Source organism: Agelaius phoeniceus, chromosome 26 (assembly GCF_051311805.1).
Source record: "Agelaius phoeniceus isolate bAgePho1 chromosome 26, bAgePho1.hap1, whole genome shotgun sequence".
Lineage (NCBI taxonomy): Eukaryota > Metazoa > Chordata > Aves > Passeriformes > Icteridae > Agelaius > Agelaius phoeniceus.
The window spans coordinates 6344924-6363155 of NC_135290.1; the positions used below are offsets into that span (position 1 = coordinate 6344924).

At 49.8% G+C, this 18232-nt stretch overlaps 1 protein-coding gene and 1 long non-coding RNA gene across 11 annotated transcripts in view; one reads left to right on the top strand and one right to left on the bottom strand.

Annotated features, from left to right (window-relative positions):
• Positions 1–8417: 8417 nt before the first annotated feature.
• On the bottom strand, positions 8418–16858 carry LOC143695774 (uncharacterized). Of its 4 annotated transcripts, none has more exons than XR_013185310.1 (4): positions 14848–16858; positions 14379–14758; positions 14159–14271; positions 8418–12949 (listed from the first exon to the last, which is right to left on the bottom strand). It is a non-coding gene; the product is annotated as an uncharacterized LOC143695774 (long non-coding RNA). The 4 variants fall into 4 exon arrangements; XR_013185311.1 differs by having other exon boundaries at positions 8418–12428; positions 12874–12949; positions 14379–16858; XR_013185309.1 differs by having other exon boundaries at positions 8418–8964; positions 10920–12949; positions 14379–16857.
• A 740-nt stretch (positions 16859–17598) lies between these two features.
• Positions 17599–18232, top strand: part of TLK2 (tousled like kinase 2) — a 43017-nt gene continuing 42383 nt past the window's right edge. For all 7 annotated transcript variants that reach the window (XM_054649435.2, XM_054649442.2, XM_077190746.1 and 4 more), the window contains exon 1: positions 17599–18101. The gene's annotated coding sequence lies outside the window, so the exon portion shown is untranslated. The remainder of the gene's footprint in view (positions 18102–18232) is intronic.

Here is an 18232-nt window from a genome sequence, read left to right on the forward strand (position 1 = left end):
GCAGAGGAATGCCCTATTAGCAAAGCATGGATGTTATTACCAAGGGCTCCCCACACTCCAGTAGGAACTAAGTGCACTGTTGCAGTGTGTCGCCATTTCCTGTCTCACCTATCCCATCCCCCTCAAGTACGCCAACCTTTCCCCCTGCCCCTGTGCCCTCCTGCCTGGCACCTTCCAGCAAGGTGTCGAGTGATTGGCAGATGGCCCCCAGGTCTGGGCTCGTTGGTTTGTCCTGGCGTCCACATCCCCTGAGCCTTCCCCTGCTCACACCTGGTTGGCCCTCACCTGTCCGTCCCCTCCCCCTGTCCCCGGGGCTTTAAAAGGACACGAGACCATGCGGTCGGGGTCTCTGCCGTGGTCTCTGCCGTGGTTCGGTCTCTGCCTGTCTGGCTGGAGCTGATACCACATTCAGAGGTCTACCATGCTACAATAAACTCTGGATCTAAGCTACACGGCAGAACCCGCTCCTTTTCTCTTCACCGTCTGAACCTTTTCCACCAAAGGTAAACTGAGTTCCTATTTTGCCTGGACTTGTTCTGAGCGCCCAGCTGCAGCACCCAGCCGGCCAAAGGTGTCTCTGGGGTGAAAAATGCCACAGCTGCCGCCTTTGGTCCAGCAGCGAAGCCAGACGAAGCCAGGCAGGACACACCCCCGAAACATTCGGGGCTTAATATTTAATAGTGCACTGAAGATATCTTAAGAGTTACTAATTCTCTGAGGGAAGGTCCAGCCCTACACTTCGTGTGGTTGCAGGCAGGAGCTTGCTTGTCAAATGTTTTGCCTTGCATTTTTTTAATTTTCTGGGGTGTGCAGACCCGCCCCCTGCCAGAAGCTTTCTGGCTGTGTAGCTTTCCCTTTTACAGGGTACTGGGAGCGGCATTCAGCAGCCTAATGCTTCCCTCTTCCACACTGAGGACAATCTCTAGGTGGTATTTTTATCCCATCCCTTTGTTGAGGGCAGTCCTTTTCAAAATGACCCATTGAGCTGCATTTAAAACAACCCCCCACCAACGTGTCCAAAACCTGGAAGTGTGTGGCTAAAGCCGCTGCTTGAGAGTTAGTATTATAAGCAGTAGTTCCCACATTTTGGCATGTTCTAACCATATCTGCTCTGTCACCAGTATGTGGGTTGCGAACAGCGAGCAATGCCTTTCTAGGCATATCTTCATGAACGAAGAATATCTTCATTCACATTTGTGAAAGCAAGCTGCTGCGACAGAATAACTCTGGCTTCATTATTATCAACTTGCCAGGAGAGCGTGGCTTGTAGTCTGTCCGGGAGCTACACAAACAACTCCTCCAGACCCTGTAAAATCTTAGCAAATGACATGTTGGAATTGATACCTGTTCCTGGGAGTCACCGCAGTGCTTGCAAAGCTAGGTGGGTGATGATATCATACACATCACACGGGTAGCCTGCCTGTGCTGTAGGGACTGTGAAAGCACCCTCCCTGGTCAGCTGCAATGACAATTGGTGGATTTCTGTCTCACAGCGCTTCTGCCTGGGTTGTTCACAGCTCTCAGTAATTGGTTAGCCAGACTGCAGACTGTGCCGCTGTTAGAATCATTTTCATTATGCTTTTCTAGTCATGAGGTATGAGGACAAACACAGTCCTGGTAGACTCTAGGTAGCTTAGGGCATGATGGGAAGATATGCCACTTTCTTTTACTAGCATCCTCAGTTCTCTAATTACTTTATAGTCTAGCTCTTGGTACGCCGGTGTTCTTTCAACACATATATTACTGGGCAGGCTATAACAACCGCCAAGTCACCCTCCTTCATGGCGGCTTCCCTGCATTTCTGCCAATGCTGGACTACTACGTCGCCAATTTGGGCAGGGAGAGTGCCTGCCACCCGCATGTGGCACCAGAACTCCACACTGAGGGGATCAACTACACAAGGATTTCCATCAGGGTAAGGCAATTCCATGGGGCTTGGATTAATCTCGGGGTAAGGCAATTCTGCAGAGTATGGGTTAACCTCAGGGTTGTATACGGGGTCTGGTGGCGCTGAGGGTTCAGGGAAATTAATTTCTGAAGCTGCATAATGGCTGCCATTCACACAATTTACTTTAATAGCCACCATGACTGTACCCCATGTGGCCAGGTGCTCACAGGTTTCAGCATAGCTGTCTTTGGTAGTATCAAAAGGTCTCTGCCCCACCACTTGCCAGTCTGATGAAAGGGGTCCGTTAAAGGGAAAATCTTTAACATGACTAGACACCCAGTCCAGCAGGGTGCTCAGTTTCGCATCAGCCATATTAATAGATCGCTGGTGTAGGAGCCGCCATACCTGGTCCAAGCTCCTGCTTTGTTCCAGGGATATTCCACCTCCCATATTCTTTCCACGGGTATGACGTTGCGTCCCGATCACGGGGGTGGATCGGCTTGCGTGCCAGAATGGCCACGCCCTACCTCTGCCGCTGGCAAGCAGGATCGCAGTTCGCCCACTGGCTGGGATCCAGACCACCAGAAGCAGCCGATAAATGTGGACCCAACGCCAAAGGATCGGGGCAAAGGAAAAAAATGGAAGGACTCTTTGCTTGCTTCTTCGAGCTGCTTTATTTCTTTCCCGTGCAGAAGCGGTGCCAGGGTGGCGCCGCATGGAATCAGCAGCGCAGCACAGGAGTTGTTCTTTCCCGTGGCAGGACCAGCGCCGAAGCGTGGCAGGTGACGCAACACTCGTGGGCAGTGGCAGCGGTGGGTGGCAGCGGCCACGGCAGTGATCTCTCCCACAGCAGGAGCCACAGCTGCACGGGTGGCAGCGACCTCTCCCACGGCAGGAGCGGGGCAGCTGATGCCACGCGGGTGTTCTTCTTTCTCGCGGCGGAGAGCAGTGCTGGCTGCAAAGAGCTGCCCCACGCGGGTGCCGGCGGAGCGCAGGTGGAGCGCGGAAGCCACGTGGCTCAAAGAGGGGGCAGTGGCAAAGAGTGGGGAAACAGAGACAAACAATGTCTTTTATAGAGGGGGGCGTGGAATCCTGGGAGGGGACTGTCTGCCTAGCTAGGAGGGGTCTGAGGGAACAAATGTAAACATAGCCTAGAGCGGGAAAGTCACAGACCAATGGCAGAAAGGAAACTTGTAACTGATAGCGAATTCTCTAGATAAAGAGCTGTAACAAGTCATGACAGACAATCTACAGGGGCAGGATTTTTGAGGATAAACAGAGAAAAATCTGGAATTATTATAACTGCCACAGCAAGACAGGGGGCAAACAACCCCAAACAGATGAGACATACTCCTGAAACCCCCACTGCTATAGGCAGGGAGAGACCAAATATCTTCAAACCCCCACTGCCACATGGGTATACTCACCTATGCTAGGTGAGGTGCATGCACTTTTGATTCTTGAGTTCTTTCCCCAACTTTCCTGGATCCTTTTCGCTGGATCCCTCCCAGACTCTTCCCAGCCGGCCCATCCCTTGACCCAGTGGGAGTTGCTACCAGAGCAATAACACACACCCTGCACCACTTTAAAGGTGCCGATTCAGGCCAGCCATTCTGTAGCAATGGGGAACAAAGTGACATGGACCCCCTTATGCATCCAAACGAGATTGCTTTATGGTAGAAATCGCCCTTTTTTATACCTTTAATCTCCATCTGACATAACTGAAACCAAAGCGAGGCCTAACAGAACTTAACAGAAAGAGGGCACCCATTGGCTGGCTCAGCTGCAGCGCTGCTGTCCACACATCCTATCACCCAATCAGCTTCCTGCTCATACACTGCCCCTGCGTTCCTCCAGCCAATCACAACCTCACTCTGAGCTGTCACTCAGCTGACTCTCTCCTCACTCGTAACTGTCTCTCAGCTCTCAACCGACTTCCAACCGTCCGGCCTGCAGCTGTGCCTTTCCCACAGGGCCTTCCGGTGAGCATAAGCCATAGCAACTTCAACAGTTTACCAGTTACAACCTCATATCCCACAAAAAACCTCATGTGCTTGTGTGAGCCTGGGCCACCCTTAGGGAACTACAGTTTTCTCCTGTTACAAGTCTCACTAGTGCCTGCCCTTTAGTTGAACTTGTCTGGTATCTCTTGCCTTATTTTAGTACCTGAAGCATCAAGATGTGTTGTGTGTGTCCTGCTGGCTGAAGCACAGTTCCCCTGTATTTTGTTTGCCAGACACTCGTATTTGGAGCTTGACATTGTCACCTCTAGAGCCACATAGATTATGAAGTAACTGCTGTCTTGAACCAGAGGAGAGAGGCTGTGCTAGTTTGAAAACAAACCAATGGGAGATCCCAGGTCAGAGCTACAATTTAATAGGGAAGCTAAATAAAGGCAAGAAACACAGGCTTAACCTGACAGAGTCAGGATACAACCTGACACCCTGTTGGTCATGGTGGTGATAGTCCCGTTAAATGGCGACTGCAGTCCTCTTGAAGTGATAGATGTTGTTCTGTTGAAGCAGTGATCCTGTAGAAGGGTCTGGTCTTCCTCTGAAGGTCCAGTGGTGGTTATGTAGCTCTTGTCCTCTGGGAATCCAGTAGGTAAAGATTCCTGTTTGGCTTCTGCCGAGGACAAGCCTGACCCACCCCAGAAGCTCTGCAGTCACTGCTGTGTTTTCATGCTAAACTTAAAAAGTCTGGTTCCCTGGCAAGGCTGAGGCCTCAGCCAAGGTCTAGGCAAAACACAGCTCAAATCCTCTGGCAGCAGGTGAGCAAGCTGAAGTCTCCTCAGCTTATCGAGGTGCAGAGTCAGGCTTAGCAAGAGCCCTGTGAGCATTAGACCTGACCTGACTCATGTAACTACCTCAGTGACAGACCTCCTCTGTGTTACTGGATCCTCAGGCAGTTCCCTGGGGTCCTTTCCCTCTTGGTCCTTGAAGGGAGACCTCCTCCTGGGGTAGCTTTATCTCCCTGCAAGAAAAAATTATTGGGGTACACAATCAGCATAATTAGTGTGAATTAAAGTAATTTGAAAAATGCCTTATTAATTAATCATCCAAAGGCTTGTAAGCAGTGCAGGAAAATATGTTTTTAATTATAAACATAATTTATGTAAGTTGATGGACTCCCCTTTAAATTCAAACTCCTGAATGAGAGAAAATGAAGGCTTATTTGTTTGTGCTTTCAAGCCTGTATCCCAGTTGCCTGGTTTTAACTTAGACTTCAAGCAAAAACTTGCAGCCCCTGTGAGCCTGGAGCCATTGAAGTTGCTCTTTGCCTTTCTTAATGCTCTTAGTTCTGCTGGAGTATTTAAGCAGTCACTCAGCAGGGCCCATGCTGGGCAGACGTGCTTTTGTTTCCTGTCCTCTCGGTGGTGTTCAGAAAGCAACAAGTTAATGCCCTTGAATTGAGCCAGGCCTCCTACAGACAGATACTGTTTGAGCTTCTTTAACTAATCCCTGCCAGCTCCTCTCTCTCAGAAGCTGCTGTTCTCCTGCCACTCCAGGCCTTGCCTCCCACACAGCTCTGCTCAAGTACCTTGGTTCTGACTTGCAGCAGCTTCTGCCATTCCTGCTTTGGGCCTGCTGAGCAGTCTGGGTTGCTCAAGCTTTCCAGCATGTTCAAAGGAAATTTCCACATTGACTTTTACCATGCTGAAAAGACAGGTTAAGTGCCATTAGTGTTTTGGGAGTTTTTTTCCCCTCTTCCTTCTTAGCAGAGTAACGTTAACTCTAAAGCCTTTCTAAGCATTTCTGCTCTGATTTTGTTCCCAGCATTCCAAGTCTTGTGGTCTGTGGCTTACAGGCAATGCCAGTGTGGCCTGATGAACCTCCCAAGCAGAAGAGATGATTTCACAGTTTTTCACATGCGCTGCCCCAGTGATCTTGGAGCCAAGCATTGTTACACTTCGGAAAATCTGGTCCTCAGTCTTGCCAGAAGATGGTGAATTTCCTTGGAGATTCATAGAATGTTTTGACTGGAAGGGAACTTTGTCATCACCTGTTGTGACCCCTCACATAATCCTTTCATGTAGGGATAATGCTGTCAAGCCTGTGACTTTGATTTGGACTTGGAGTTAGTCCTTCAGAAAGGACTTTGATCCAGCTGTGGTGCTAAGGGCTCCCTTCACTGGCTCCAGTGAAGGGCAAAGAAGCTTTTGCCTCCCCAGGTACATCATTCTCAGAGCATTGTGGTTTCACAGACAGGCTATGAACTGGGAGGCAGGATGGAACAGGGGAGGTGATGTGAACAAGGGGCTGTGGAGTATTTCTGATGCTATCACTTCAAAATGGAGTAAATTGTAAATTCCCCTGCAAATCAGAGCTTTCACCTTATCTTCCTGACAGCACAGCAAAATGACAACAGCAGTCATCCATAGTGATTTGGATTGTTATAACAATGGTCATAAAAAAATTCTTTTGACCAGGGGTGAGATCAGACACAATTATCTTCTCTCCCAAATAATTCTGCTCTACCTTCTTTGAGTATGCCACCACCATTTCTAATCTGCAGTGAGTTCTAGAGCTCTGGGATAAAACCTGATTATTTTCAATAGAAGTGTGAGCAGAGGGAACCTCCTTGAGCACACACCAGCAGCTTTTGGCACTGCATCATAAAAAAAGCTGGAAGAGCTTCTTGCTGTCATTGGCATTGGGATGAACTCTGGCTTGTCCCTACTGGATTCCCCACAGGAATTGCAGCCCCACACTGAACTTAACTGTTTTTCCTGAGCACTGCTGAAAGATGCACAGGTTTTACTGCCTAGAAGTGAGGATGGGGCTGCAGGGATCAAGTTATTACAGGATTTGGGGACCATCCTTCCATCTCTGTAAACACAGATGAAGGGAAACTGAGTCATGCAGTCTTTGTTCTGATCAGTCAGCAGGATCTGATGTCAGTCAGAGAAGTGCCACCATTTTTGGTTTATTCCCATATTGGGGAAAATAAATCCATGAGAGAGGATGCCACAATCAGGACCATTTTTGCTATTGTTACTATTTCTCTTCCTTGACGGGGGTGCCTGGCACACATTCTTGTGTGTAGTGTCCCTAGACACTGACTTCAACAGAAGTTCTGATTTTAACTGTGTTTCAAGGCAAGATAGAAATTACCAGGAAAATGACGATTAGGAGGAATTGTTTTGAGGACCCTCCTGCAAAGTGAGGTGCTCTGGAGGAAGGGAGTTGTCAGCACTGTGCTTAACCAGCAGAGCACTGGAGTTCGTGCTTTTAGCTCTTGCTGAGGGCAGTAAGTTCCTGTGTGTGACTGCCTGGCTGAATGGGAGCTTGTGTTGCTTAAAAGGTGGGACACATTGCAGGAAATTACCTTTGTAGGCAGCCCTGAATGCTAATCTGAACTAAATAGGATACAGCATGAGTCAGAAGAGCATGAGCCAGGCCTGGACACTTGGCTGGAACACAGGCAGGGAAAGGCAAGGGAATCTGAGCCATGTTTGCCTCTGCTTTTCCCTCCTGCCCAGGGATTGTATGGCATGGCAGTTTTCATGCCAGTGAAGGCTTTTATTCTTGGTCTTTGACCCACAGTGGGATGAGCAGGAAATGGCAGCAGTTGGAAAGCAGTGATGGCAAAGCTCACTGGCAAGTCTTACATGTCAGCACCTGCCAGCAGCTCCCAGCCTGTTGGCAGTTTCCAGGAAAGAAGAAAATCCTGGTGAGGTTTGGACCCTGCTGTTCTAAACTGTGTTAACCCTAAAAAGCCTTCACTGCAAGTACAAACATAGCATGGGATCAGCATCTTGATTTTGGGGTGGAGCGTGACTGCTGTATTCAGGTTATCTTTGGATAAGGACACTCGTAGCTCTTGTAATTTCATGTTATGTGGAAGTTAGGGAGTTCTGGGGGATTGCCAAATCTTTGGAATGTGAAACTTACTTTCAGTTCCTGGGAAGTGGGAAGCTGCTGTTGATAGTCCGTGGTTGCATGGGCCAGGCACACACCTCTGTGCTGTGTGTGGAACACGAGGGGATCTGCTCAGGTGTAACCAGAGAGGTACCACCTTTCCCTGGGGTCACTGGATGTGGCTTTCCTCATTTGGAGATTAAATTGCCTGATCTCCCCTCGGACTCCTTCCTCATTCCTGGGACCAAGCTCAAGGCATGCTGCATATGCCCCTCACCTGGGGAGCAGTACCTGGGCAGGGCCACCTCACTGCACTCTGTAATTACACAGCCACATAGCTTTTTCCACATTCAGTGCCAATAGTGGATTGAAGAGGTCAATGGAGGTTACACAGAAAATTAAATCTTGACTTTTCCACAACTGCAAGTGACTTCTTCCCTACTGAGATGAGCCTCATTAGGAAGGTTGGAATGTATTTGCAGACATTCACAAAGAGGCTGAATATACTTAGAAAAAAGTGTGTGCAGTAACTCCGGCTTTACAATAGGATGTTGATTTAATTTTCCTCTTACACTAATCTTAGAGCAGTTTGTCTAAATAAGGCTTTCCAAAGCCCTGTAAGGTAGAATGTTATTATGTGTAACAACTGAGGCATGGATTCACACCGGCAAGGAATCAGAATCATTTATTCAAAGAAACAAGCTGGTTTTATACACTTCTTCAAGACACAGTATTTCCTTATACAATAGTTCTCACTAAGCAACCTATCACCCATCGCCACGTCAGCAGCACGCTTTCTTAAAATCCTTCTGTGGGGTGGTCACGGCTGTTCACCCGTCTGTCAGCTTCTGGCAGGCTCCTCTCTGCAGGGCTCTGCCACGTGGCACCTCCTCTCCCCAGGGTCAGGCAGAGACAAGCCTCTCTGTGCTGCCATGTGCTTCTTTGTGCTCCGATGTGCTCCTGCAGGTGCGTGCCACGGCCTGCAGCTCAACTCCATCCAGTCTCTGACCACAATTCCCTCTTTTTTGTTTTATACAAACAAGAATCACTAAGCAAAACACTCCCAACATTAGAACATTCCAACACTGGCCCACAACCCAAACCAAACAAGCTCCATTCCTCTTGTTCTCTCAGCTTCCCCACAAGCTGATGATAAAGCCAGAACAACCAAGGCTGGTTGAATCACTCTTGCAGGTACCCATTGTGGACTGGAATCTGTGAAAACACAAGCATAACTTTGTCCCCAGGTTATCAATGGAAAGAGTCCTTCCCATTTTCTACTTTCAAGATTCTTAATAGGTCTGAGTGAGCTTGTGATTTACAAAAATGTTGTTAGACTGCAGTTAGGTCATTCTGAATGTGATTGTAAAAATTAAGAACATGTAAGGCCTTTGTGGGGAATATAGCCCATCCCCACACTCCCTCTTTTTTGTTTTAACAACTATAATATGAACATATTTCAACCCAGTAAAACAATGCATCTAAAAAACAACAAGCACTACTGAGCAAAAATAAGCCAGATAATACCTTTAACTGCCTAAATACTTTACCATCACCCACAGTCTGCCACCACTGGAGAGCCCTGTTGCTGTTGACCTCATTTCAGAGAGACAAGACACACTCTTTCAAGATTTGAAAAAATCTACCACTTTATTTTATATATCCCTTTATATAGTTTTATAAACCCTCCCATGTCTCTCCCCTATTGGTCAGTAATAAGCTGTTACTCCATAGTAATTAGTCAGTCTTGAACAAGGTGTCTACGTGCAAGAAAGGGTTGTTTGTGAGATATTGTTTTCATTCTTTTGCTGAGACGGTTGGGATTGTTGAAACAGGTGCAAGAAAACAGTCCTAATCTGTAGAATTCTTTTGCAGGGAAACAAGTTGGTTTTTGCTGTTACAGGTTTCTGTTTTCATGAAGAGCTGTTAGCTTTCTCACAGCTATGTCAGACCAAGTTAGGATTCAGTCTGCAAGACCTTATACAGGCCTGCTGTTTGCCACCACAGAGACCCATTTTACAGTGAGGACCTGGAAAACTTTTCCTGGACAAGGTTTCTAAGTTTGCCTCAAAAGGGGGTCCAGCTTTTTTAAGACCAAATCAGCAAGTCAAAATGAATTGATTACACTTCTAGTGCAGAAACACTTTGATCTGATGGTATATTTCCCTAAGCAGCCAGGGCCAGGGCTAGGCCAGGGCCCAAGCCTTGACTGGGAGGGTTTCCCCAAAATATGTACAAGCAAAACTTTATTAATGTAACCAAAACAATGCATATAAGTAACATTAAATAATTCTCTCACAACTAAATGCCTTCATAAAAACTCTATGTATTAATGCTACCTGGATCCAGAAATATACTACCATCACCCAGTTAACCTTTAATCTAATTAACAGTCATGTTAAAACCTACAGTTTAGCGAAAATATAAAGTTAGTTTTTAGCAAGAGCAAAAAAATACTTAAAAATACAGGAGCATCCATAACAAAAAGCAATTAGAACAATCCAGGGGGTCACAAGGTGGTGTGGTAAAAAAGCAGTCTTTGAGATAGGCTCCAGGATTGTGGCAACATTCTGAGTAACAAAACCAGGACAGTTTCATAGACCAGCAGCAGGAACTTTATGCCAAGCTTGCAGCCACGCCTGCAGAAGGTGGTGGCCCAGTCTGCCTGGGCAACCCCTGCCTTCTGCAGGGAGCAGGGACCTGGCACTGCACCTGCCAGTGCCACCAGCTCCTTGGGTCTCCTTCTTACTGCCCACTTGCAGAGAGCTGCTCACGTCCCACCGGCCCTGCTCTGTCAACAGCGCAGCATTTGCCGCCGTCCCCTGGCTGTGCCATGTGCTTGCCAGCGTGGCACAGCCCTGCCATGTGCCCGCCACCATGTGTTTGGTGCCTTGCACTCACCACCACCGCTACAGCACTGCACCCCTGCGGCTCCCCACGCCCTCCCGCTGCTGCTGAAGCCACACTCTTGCAGAGGGCACACAGAGAGGGAACACAGTACCGTGAACGGCCCACCTGGCTCCAGCTGCTCAATGCAACGTGGCTCCACCTGATGGCACAGGGCAGAACAAGCACTTCTAGGATACCATCAGGGTTCCCTCCAGGATCAAATGGGTTGGGGAACCAGAAGCCATCTTCTGGTTCTCCTCCATCAGCCCCAATAGACTTACGGTCATTTGCTGGCAGTGCAGAAGGGGTCAGCACGGCTCCTACAGTGGCACAAGCGCCCTTCATTGTCCAGTCTGCGGGTGCCGCATGCACCGTGAGTGCCTTGCACACTGTCCACCACGGACGCAAAAGCTTTGTCAGTGCTGCATTGACTTGCATAACTCTGTCCCACAATGCATGCCCAAAAGTGTCCCATGTCTGAGGGTCAAAAATATTGGTGTCATCTAAAGTTGAATCATAGTCTTTTGCCCAGAAGAAGAATCTGTCCAAATCTGTAGATTCAACTTTCCTGACATGCTTTCTTAAAATCTCTTCTAATGTCTCTGCAATGCTCTGTTCATCGCCCATTGTTCTCAGCTGCTACCTTCAGTCTTGCAGAAAAGTTGATTGGCACCACGAGCTTCATTTCAGCTCCCAAGCTTCATTTCAGCTCCCAGGCTTCATTTCAGCTCCCAGGCTTCATTTCAGCCACCTGTAAAGTTCAGCCGAGCGTTGCTACTGGTGCAACCACTAGTTGCCTATCAAGTCCCAATTTGGGATGCCATTTTTAACAACTGAGGCACGGACTCAGACCAGCAAGGAATCAGAATCATTTATTCAAAGAAACAAGCTGGTTTTATACACTTCTTCAAGACACAGTATTTCCTTATACAATAGTTCTCACTAAGCAACCTATCACCCATCGCCACGTCAGCAGCACGCTTTCTTAAAATCCTTCTGTGGGGTGGTCACGGCTGTTCACCCGTCTGTCAGCTTCTGGCAGGCTCCTCTCTGCAGGGCTCTGCCACGTGGCACCTCCTCTCCCCAGGGTCAGGCAGAGACAAGCCTCTCTGTGCTGCCATGTGCTTCTTTGTGCTCCGATGTGCTCCTGCAGGTGCGTGCCACGGCCTGCAGCTCAACTCCATCCTGTCTCTGACCACAGTTTTGCCCATTTTATGCAGGAGAAAGAAAAGCAGGGGGCAATCCCTGTTGAGAATAAAGTCCTCTTGTATTCTGGGAATCCAAGAGTGAGCAAGGACAGGGAAGGACTTGCTGGCACGTTCAGGAGGATCACTTTGTTCCAAATGCTTGCAGAACCAGTGAATGTTTCCAGTACTGTGTGCTTTGGGGTCACAGAGATCTTCCTTTCCTACCTGCAATGCTTGTTTCCCCTCAGCTGGGCCATGGCAGCTGTGCGGTTCCAGGTGGCTGCACAACTCCAGGTGCCTGCACACAGCCACCTTCCTCCTCCAGCAGCAGGACGCACATTGCCTTGGATCAGGGCTCTGGGGCTGCACATGGCTTGCTGCTTCTGTGAAGGCTGAGTGACCTGGATGCTTTCCTACTGGGTTTGGGTATCAAAGCCTCCCTAATGGGATACCTGAAGGTATAGAGAGAGGGAGGGGCAGGAACAACCTCAGAGATAAACTCCATTGTGTAGGAGGGTGGAGAGTCTGGAATGGCCTCAGGAAGGAGTCAGGCAATGACGTGTTATCTTGGAGGCGCTCAAATCTCAAATATCAGTTGTCTCCCTAAGGAAAATGAGGAAGGACACTTTTAATGTTCCTAGTGTGGCAAAGCCCTACCCTTAGTAGACAAGAATCCACACAAGGGCAACATGTTTTGAATGGACATGTTTTGAATGCCACAAGCCTAGAAAAATCTTCACTGGCAGCTCATGCCTCATTAGGTCTAACAATATCTGCTGTGCAGACAAGGGTAGGTCTCTTCAGGATGTGATGCCTGGAGGTGACATCATCCATGGTGCTAAAATCTTCAAAACCCTGTTGAGTGTTGTACTCTTGTGAGTTTTGGTTGGGTTTTTTTTTTTTCCCCAGTGCTATAAAATGTTTGGATTTGAGATTACATATGCCCGCTTTTATGTTTTAAAGATTCAGGCTATTTGTTGTTTTTCTCCAGTCCCCAGCTGCCTGTGTCCTAGTATCACTGAGGACTCTCAGCTCTTCTGTTGTGTACCTTGTATCAGTAGATTTCCAGACCTTATGGCAGTACAGAAATGCTTGGGAAAATGCAGTTAGCGTATTCCACAAGCCTGGAAAGCAGAGACAAAGAAAAGTCACCAAACACATTAAAAATATCAGAATCTTTACTTCTGATTACTTCCATTTTATTTTTCCAAAATTGAAGGCAGAAGGAACTTGTTATATGCTCTGTTAAAATCTCTATGAAATCTTACCCAACTTTGGTCTAATCTGTCCTGTGGGTTAGCAGAGAAGCTGTGGTGGGGAAGGCAGGGCTTGCTGCTGTTTTGCTGAGTGTGCTTGTGGAGGGGAGCTCCAAGCTCCAGTGACAAAGAAGATGGCTGTGGCAGCTGAGTGGTTTTTCAAAACATGATACAAGTGCTGTGTACTAAGCATATTACTGACATCCAGGGAGGCTGAGACAAGAAGAGGAGAGCTACCACAGTAATGTAATCAGAGGCATTAACACTGGTTGGTGGCAGACCTGGAGAGAAGGATGTGGACAGGAGAGATCTGGTAGAGCTGATGCTGGCAGAGAGCTGGCTTGTCCCCATGGATGAGATAATATTTGGTCAGTCATGTGCATACTCTGTTGCTCATAACAAGCTCCTCTGAAAGGACCAAAGCTTAGGGGCTCATAAAAAGTTAATGAGAAAAAGGGAAAACAGAATAGTTTCATACATCACTCAGGTGTGGGCTGGAAGGAGGAGTTTTGCATGAGAATTCTTGGAGGTCCAAATAGTTTCTTCTCTTGCTAGGCCAGAATGTGAAACACTCAGAAATTGCTCCCTAACTGTAATATGATGGGAAAAATCAAGTTGAGGTCAATAGAATCTTGATTTCTAAACTTATATTGTTTTAGTTTTGAGGCTTTATAAGCTATTAGAAGTAGTATCTTAGAAGTTGACATTAGAATTTTTAATTGAATCAGAAAATTTCCTGTACAAAATGATGAACTATTTACATATTACAGCCACTTTGAAGAGCAAACCTTTCCCTGTAAGAACAGAAATAGCTGACCTTTTCTGACCAGAAGCACCTTCTGATAAGTTGGCTTTCCTTATTGAAAAAAACAACAAGAACAAAAAAAACACCCAAAAAGCCAAACAAACAAACAAAACCACCCCGCACAAAACAAAAAATCCACCAACATAAAACAAACAAAAACACTCTACCAATTCTCTGCTGAGTCCAAACCTGGGGGATCAGCTCCCAGGAGAGAATATGTCATAAAAAGTAGTCCAATTGTGATGTGTCAACACTGATAATTATATTTTTACCTGAGAGACCTTTGCTGTTCCAGGGAGCCCAATCTCACATGTGCTGGCACAGCACAGTTGGAAGTGTTGTACCAGGCTGGGCTGTGCAGTGCATCTCTGTTCAGAGCTGTGTCCTGATGAAGTGTAGGAGGAAAAAGTTCTGAGATCACTGGGAAATTTATCCAGTAACTTCCTTCCTACTGTTATCTGACAAACTTTTCTAAAAATCCCTTGTACCTACCTGTACTCTGCTGACAGCAAGCGGGATCCTTAAAGGCTGCTCTGAAATTCCTGCTTACAGCCAGAAATACAGTTACAACTTGTTGATTCCTTCCCTCTCTGTGCCACGAAGGGACCAGCTGCCATGTCTGGTGTGAGGTGCAATTTTGGCATCTTGGAAAGGAAATTGAAGCTGGAAGTATTGCTCTGAGCAGCTCTTCAGAGGATGAAGGTGGAGAAGACCATCGTTCAGTGTGCAGCAGAGGAGTGTCAGGAAGGATATGACTACAGCGAGGATGAGCTTCTGGACACGCAGGAGCAGAGCTGAGGTAGCAGAGCACTTGGACTGCAAAACACAAGGGCTGCCTTTACAGAATGTGCTGAAGGGAATGTGCCCCAGTCCTGAATTTGGGAGTGAGAAGAGAAACCTCAATTATTTCAGAGGAATGCAGGGCAGGAGAGGGGGAGTCACAGGAGGAGGACAGTGCAACCTGAGTTTATCTGTTCCTTATCAGATGTCACCACCTTCTGTTCTAGCCTGACCCGGCAGAGCCCAGGGCTGTTGCCATGGGTCCTCTGACAGGCCTGGAACTCAGTGGTGCATCAAGGGATGTCTAGGAAAGCATCCTGGCTGCAGTGGATTCTCCAGGAGGCTCTCCCTGGGAATTTGGTCCTGCTGGAGGGAAGGAGAAGAGGGGAATTGCTCTGTGATTTCAGTGAAAATGACAGTGAGCAAACAACCATCAGGAAATGACAGAGGTTATGGCTGCTCCATCCCTGAAAGTGTAAAAGAACAGGTTGGATGGGGCTCAGAGCAACCCGGTCTGGTGGAAGATGTCCCTGTCCGTGGTAGAAGATGGGACAGGACCTTTGGGGACCTTTCCAACATAAACCATTCTGTGATTCTGTGACAGCAAAAGTTTCTTCTGGTGGCCTACATGGAAATACTGATGGCATTGCAGTCCCTAGCAATGTATGGAGAAGGAGGAGGAAGTGCCCCATCAAGCGCTGTCAAAAAAGCACAGGAGAAAAATTAGACCAAAATGATCCCCTATAACCCCTAAAACACAAAGGTGGGGGACAGTACCATGGATTGGTTGCTACTGGTGTCCAATTCTGGCACTCTGAGGGGATGAACTGCTCCATTTGGAGTTGGAGGTGTTTCTTAGGGCAGTGAAGTCCAGAAGAGCTAGAGGGTTCAGTAAGTCAGCCCCTTTATTAGGTGTAACAGCTTCCACAACTCCTCCTCTCTCCACCCAAAATCAAACTGAAATGCACTAATGAAATTTAAACCTCCTTGAACAATGTTCACTGCAAGTGGTCCTAATTAATGTTGCCTAAATGGCTGTAATTAGCTACCAGCTGATGGAATATTTACTCCAGGATTTTTTCTTTAAAAACACAACCCAACACAGACACAAACAACTATTTATTTAATTATTTATTTTACAAATTCCTACCACTGATCATGCTGAAAATGTGACTTACAGAGCAGGAGCTGAAACTGGAGTGGCTCTTGTACTGAAAAAAAAATCAGATTAAAGCACAGGAAAAGCAGCTTGCACAAGCAGGCAGCACTCCCAGAGCCATTTGCTGCACCAACGTAACAAAGTACAATAAATCAGCAATTTTAAAATAACAGTTTCCCCCATCGCCTTGCAGGAGCAGTTTTTCCTCTCCACATCTCTTTTGCCAAACTAGTCGGCTCCAGATCGGTCATAAATCGCTCGATGTCACGTAGTGAAGGGGAGGGGATGGAGCTCCCTCTGTGTTCCCAGCTTTGGCAAATCCTTTATCGAGCTCCAGGAACCTCCGTTCCCATTGCTAATCCGCGCCTGCCTCCCCTTGGACAGGCCTGGCCACTTCCTTTCCCAACAATCCTGTCCTGCTTGTTTGCTTTTAGGAAAGCTGATTCAGCCTTGGAGCGAGCGGGTGCAACACCCGCGGCGCTTTGGGTCCTGCCCCTGCTGCCTGCCGAATGAACTGCAGTGGAATTGCTTCATTCCAGCTGGAACAAGACCTATCTTTATTAATTTTGGGGCCTCTTTTCCCGGCTGCGGTGACAGTTTGGCCTTGGAAAGGCGAGAGTGTGTCTTGGGGGCTGCTGAGGCACCCGAGTTGTGTCTCACAGATGATATACCTGTTGGATCAGCCACGAACCAGGGGCCCGGCCCATTCCATGTGGTGGTCCCAGGGGGCAAGGATGGAGTGGGGATCAGCTGGGGGTGCTGAGGTGCCTTTGCACCCTTTACTCCAGGGGATGAGGGTGGTTTGGGGAGTGAGATTGCTCGTGGGTGTGTAAGATGGAGACTGGAGAGGAGGTGAAGAAATGGGGGGTGGGATGTCATACCTGCACCCCCTCTCTGGGGCATCCTGAGACAGGGGGTAGGTCAACCTTTGCTACCCTGGTGGTGGCATGTCCCTAGGCCTGCCCTGCCCCACCCCCAGGCCCTGGCTGGATCTGACCCCCTCCTTGTGCCTGTCATGCTCCAGCACCCTCTGCCCCCTGACCCTTGCTGCCCCTCCATCTGTGATCACCCCCTGCCCCACCTTGCTGACCCTCAGCCCTGACCTCACCCCAAGGCTGGATCCAACCCCTGCGTTGTGCCTGCCCCCTCATCCCTCCATAACCCCATAGTCCACCTTGACATTCTGTTGCCCCTCAGCCCTGTCTGACCACCCTCCATATGTCCTGCGCCCCCCAGGCCTTCCCTGACCCCCAGGCCCTTCTGAACCCGCCTTGTGCCTACCACCCCAGTCCCCCTGACCCCACGAGACTCTGAACCTCTGCTTCCTGCCCACACTTGTATTACTCCCCAGTGCCACCCAGGCCTGTCCCCATCCCAAAGCCAGATCTGAACTGCCCTTGAGCCTGCTGCCCCTTCAGCCCCCCCGAATCCCGTAACCCCATAGTCCATCCTGAGCCCTTGCTGCTTTCCCAGACCTGTGTGACACCTGCCATGCCCCCTGCCCCTTCAGACCTGCCCTGAGCCACAGGTCCAAATGAGGGCCAAGCCCCACCCGAGATCCCGTAGAACTCTGATCCCCTACTGCCCCCCTGCCCTGTGTGCCCCCCCCCCCCCCCATTCCTCCTGCCCTGTCCGACCTGCCCTGACCCCCAGGCCCCACTGACCCCCCCCCCACCTGCCGCCCCCGCCCCTCCCTCCGCCCCCTCAGGCCCCACCCCATTCAAGCCACGCCCCCTCTGACCCCCTCCCCCCTCCCGCCGCGCAAGTCTCGCGAGACGCGGCGCGGTTTCCCCAGCGCGTGTGCCCCCATCGGCCGGGCCGGGCCCAGCGCCGCGGGGCGGGAGGGACGAGGGGCCGCACCTGCCCCGGCCCCACCGCGCCCGCCGGCCCCGTGCACCCCCCGCCCCGTCCGCCCGCCCCACCTGGCCGCCGGGTCTTCCCGCGAGGCCTTTGTCCTGCCGCCGCCGGCCCGCGCGCTCTCCGGCCCGGCCAGGCCCCTCACGCGAGGCCGGGGATCTGCGGCCTACCCCTAGCCCGGAGCCTTCCCTCTCCACCCCTCGCCACCCTTCCCCTCCGCCCTTCTCAGCCTCAGTGCCCGCGGTTGAAGCCGCGGAGCCGCCCCCGGCCTCTTCTTCCCGCCCGTGCCGCCGCCGCCGCAGCAGGTTCCCTCCCTCCCTCCTCCTCCTGCTGCTGCTCCTGCCCCCGGCGGCGGCGGGATCCGCGCGGTGCCCGGGGAGCGCTGGGCCGGGCGGCGGCGGCAGGAGCGGCAGCGCCAGGTGAGACCCCCAGGGGCGGCGGGGGCAGCGTGGGGACACCTCTCGCCTCGTCCCCGCCCGGCCCGAGAGTGGGTGGGGGCGGCCACGGGGAAGGCGGTGGCGGGGGCTGGTACCGCGGGCCGGCCCGGGTC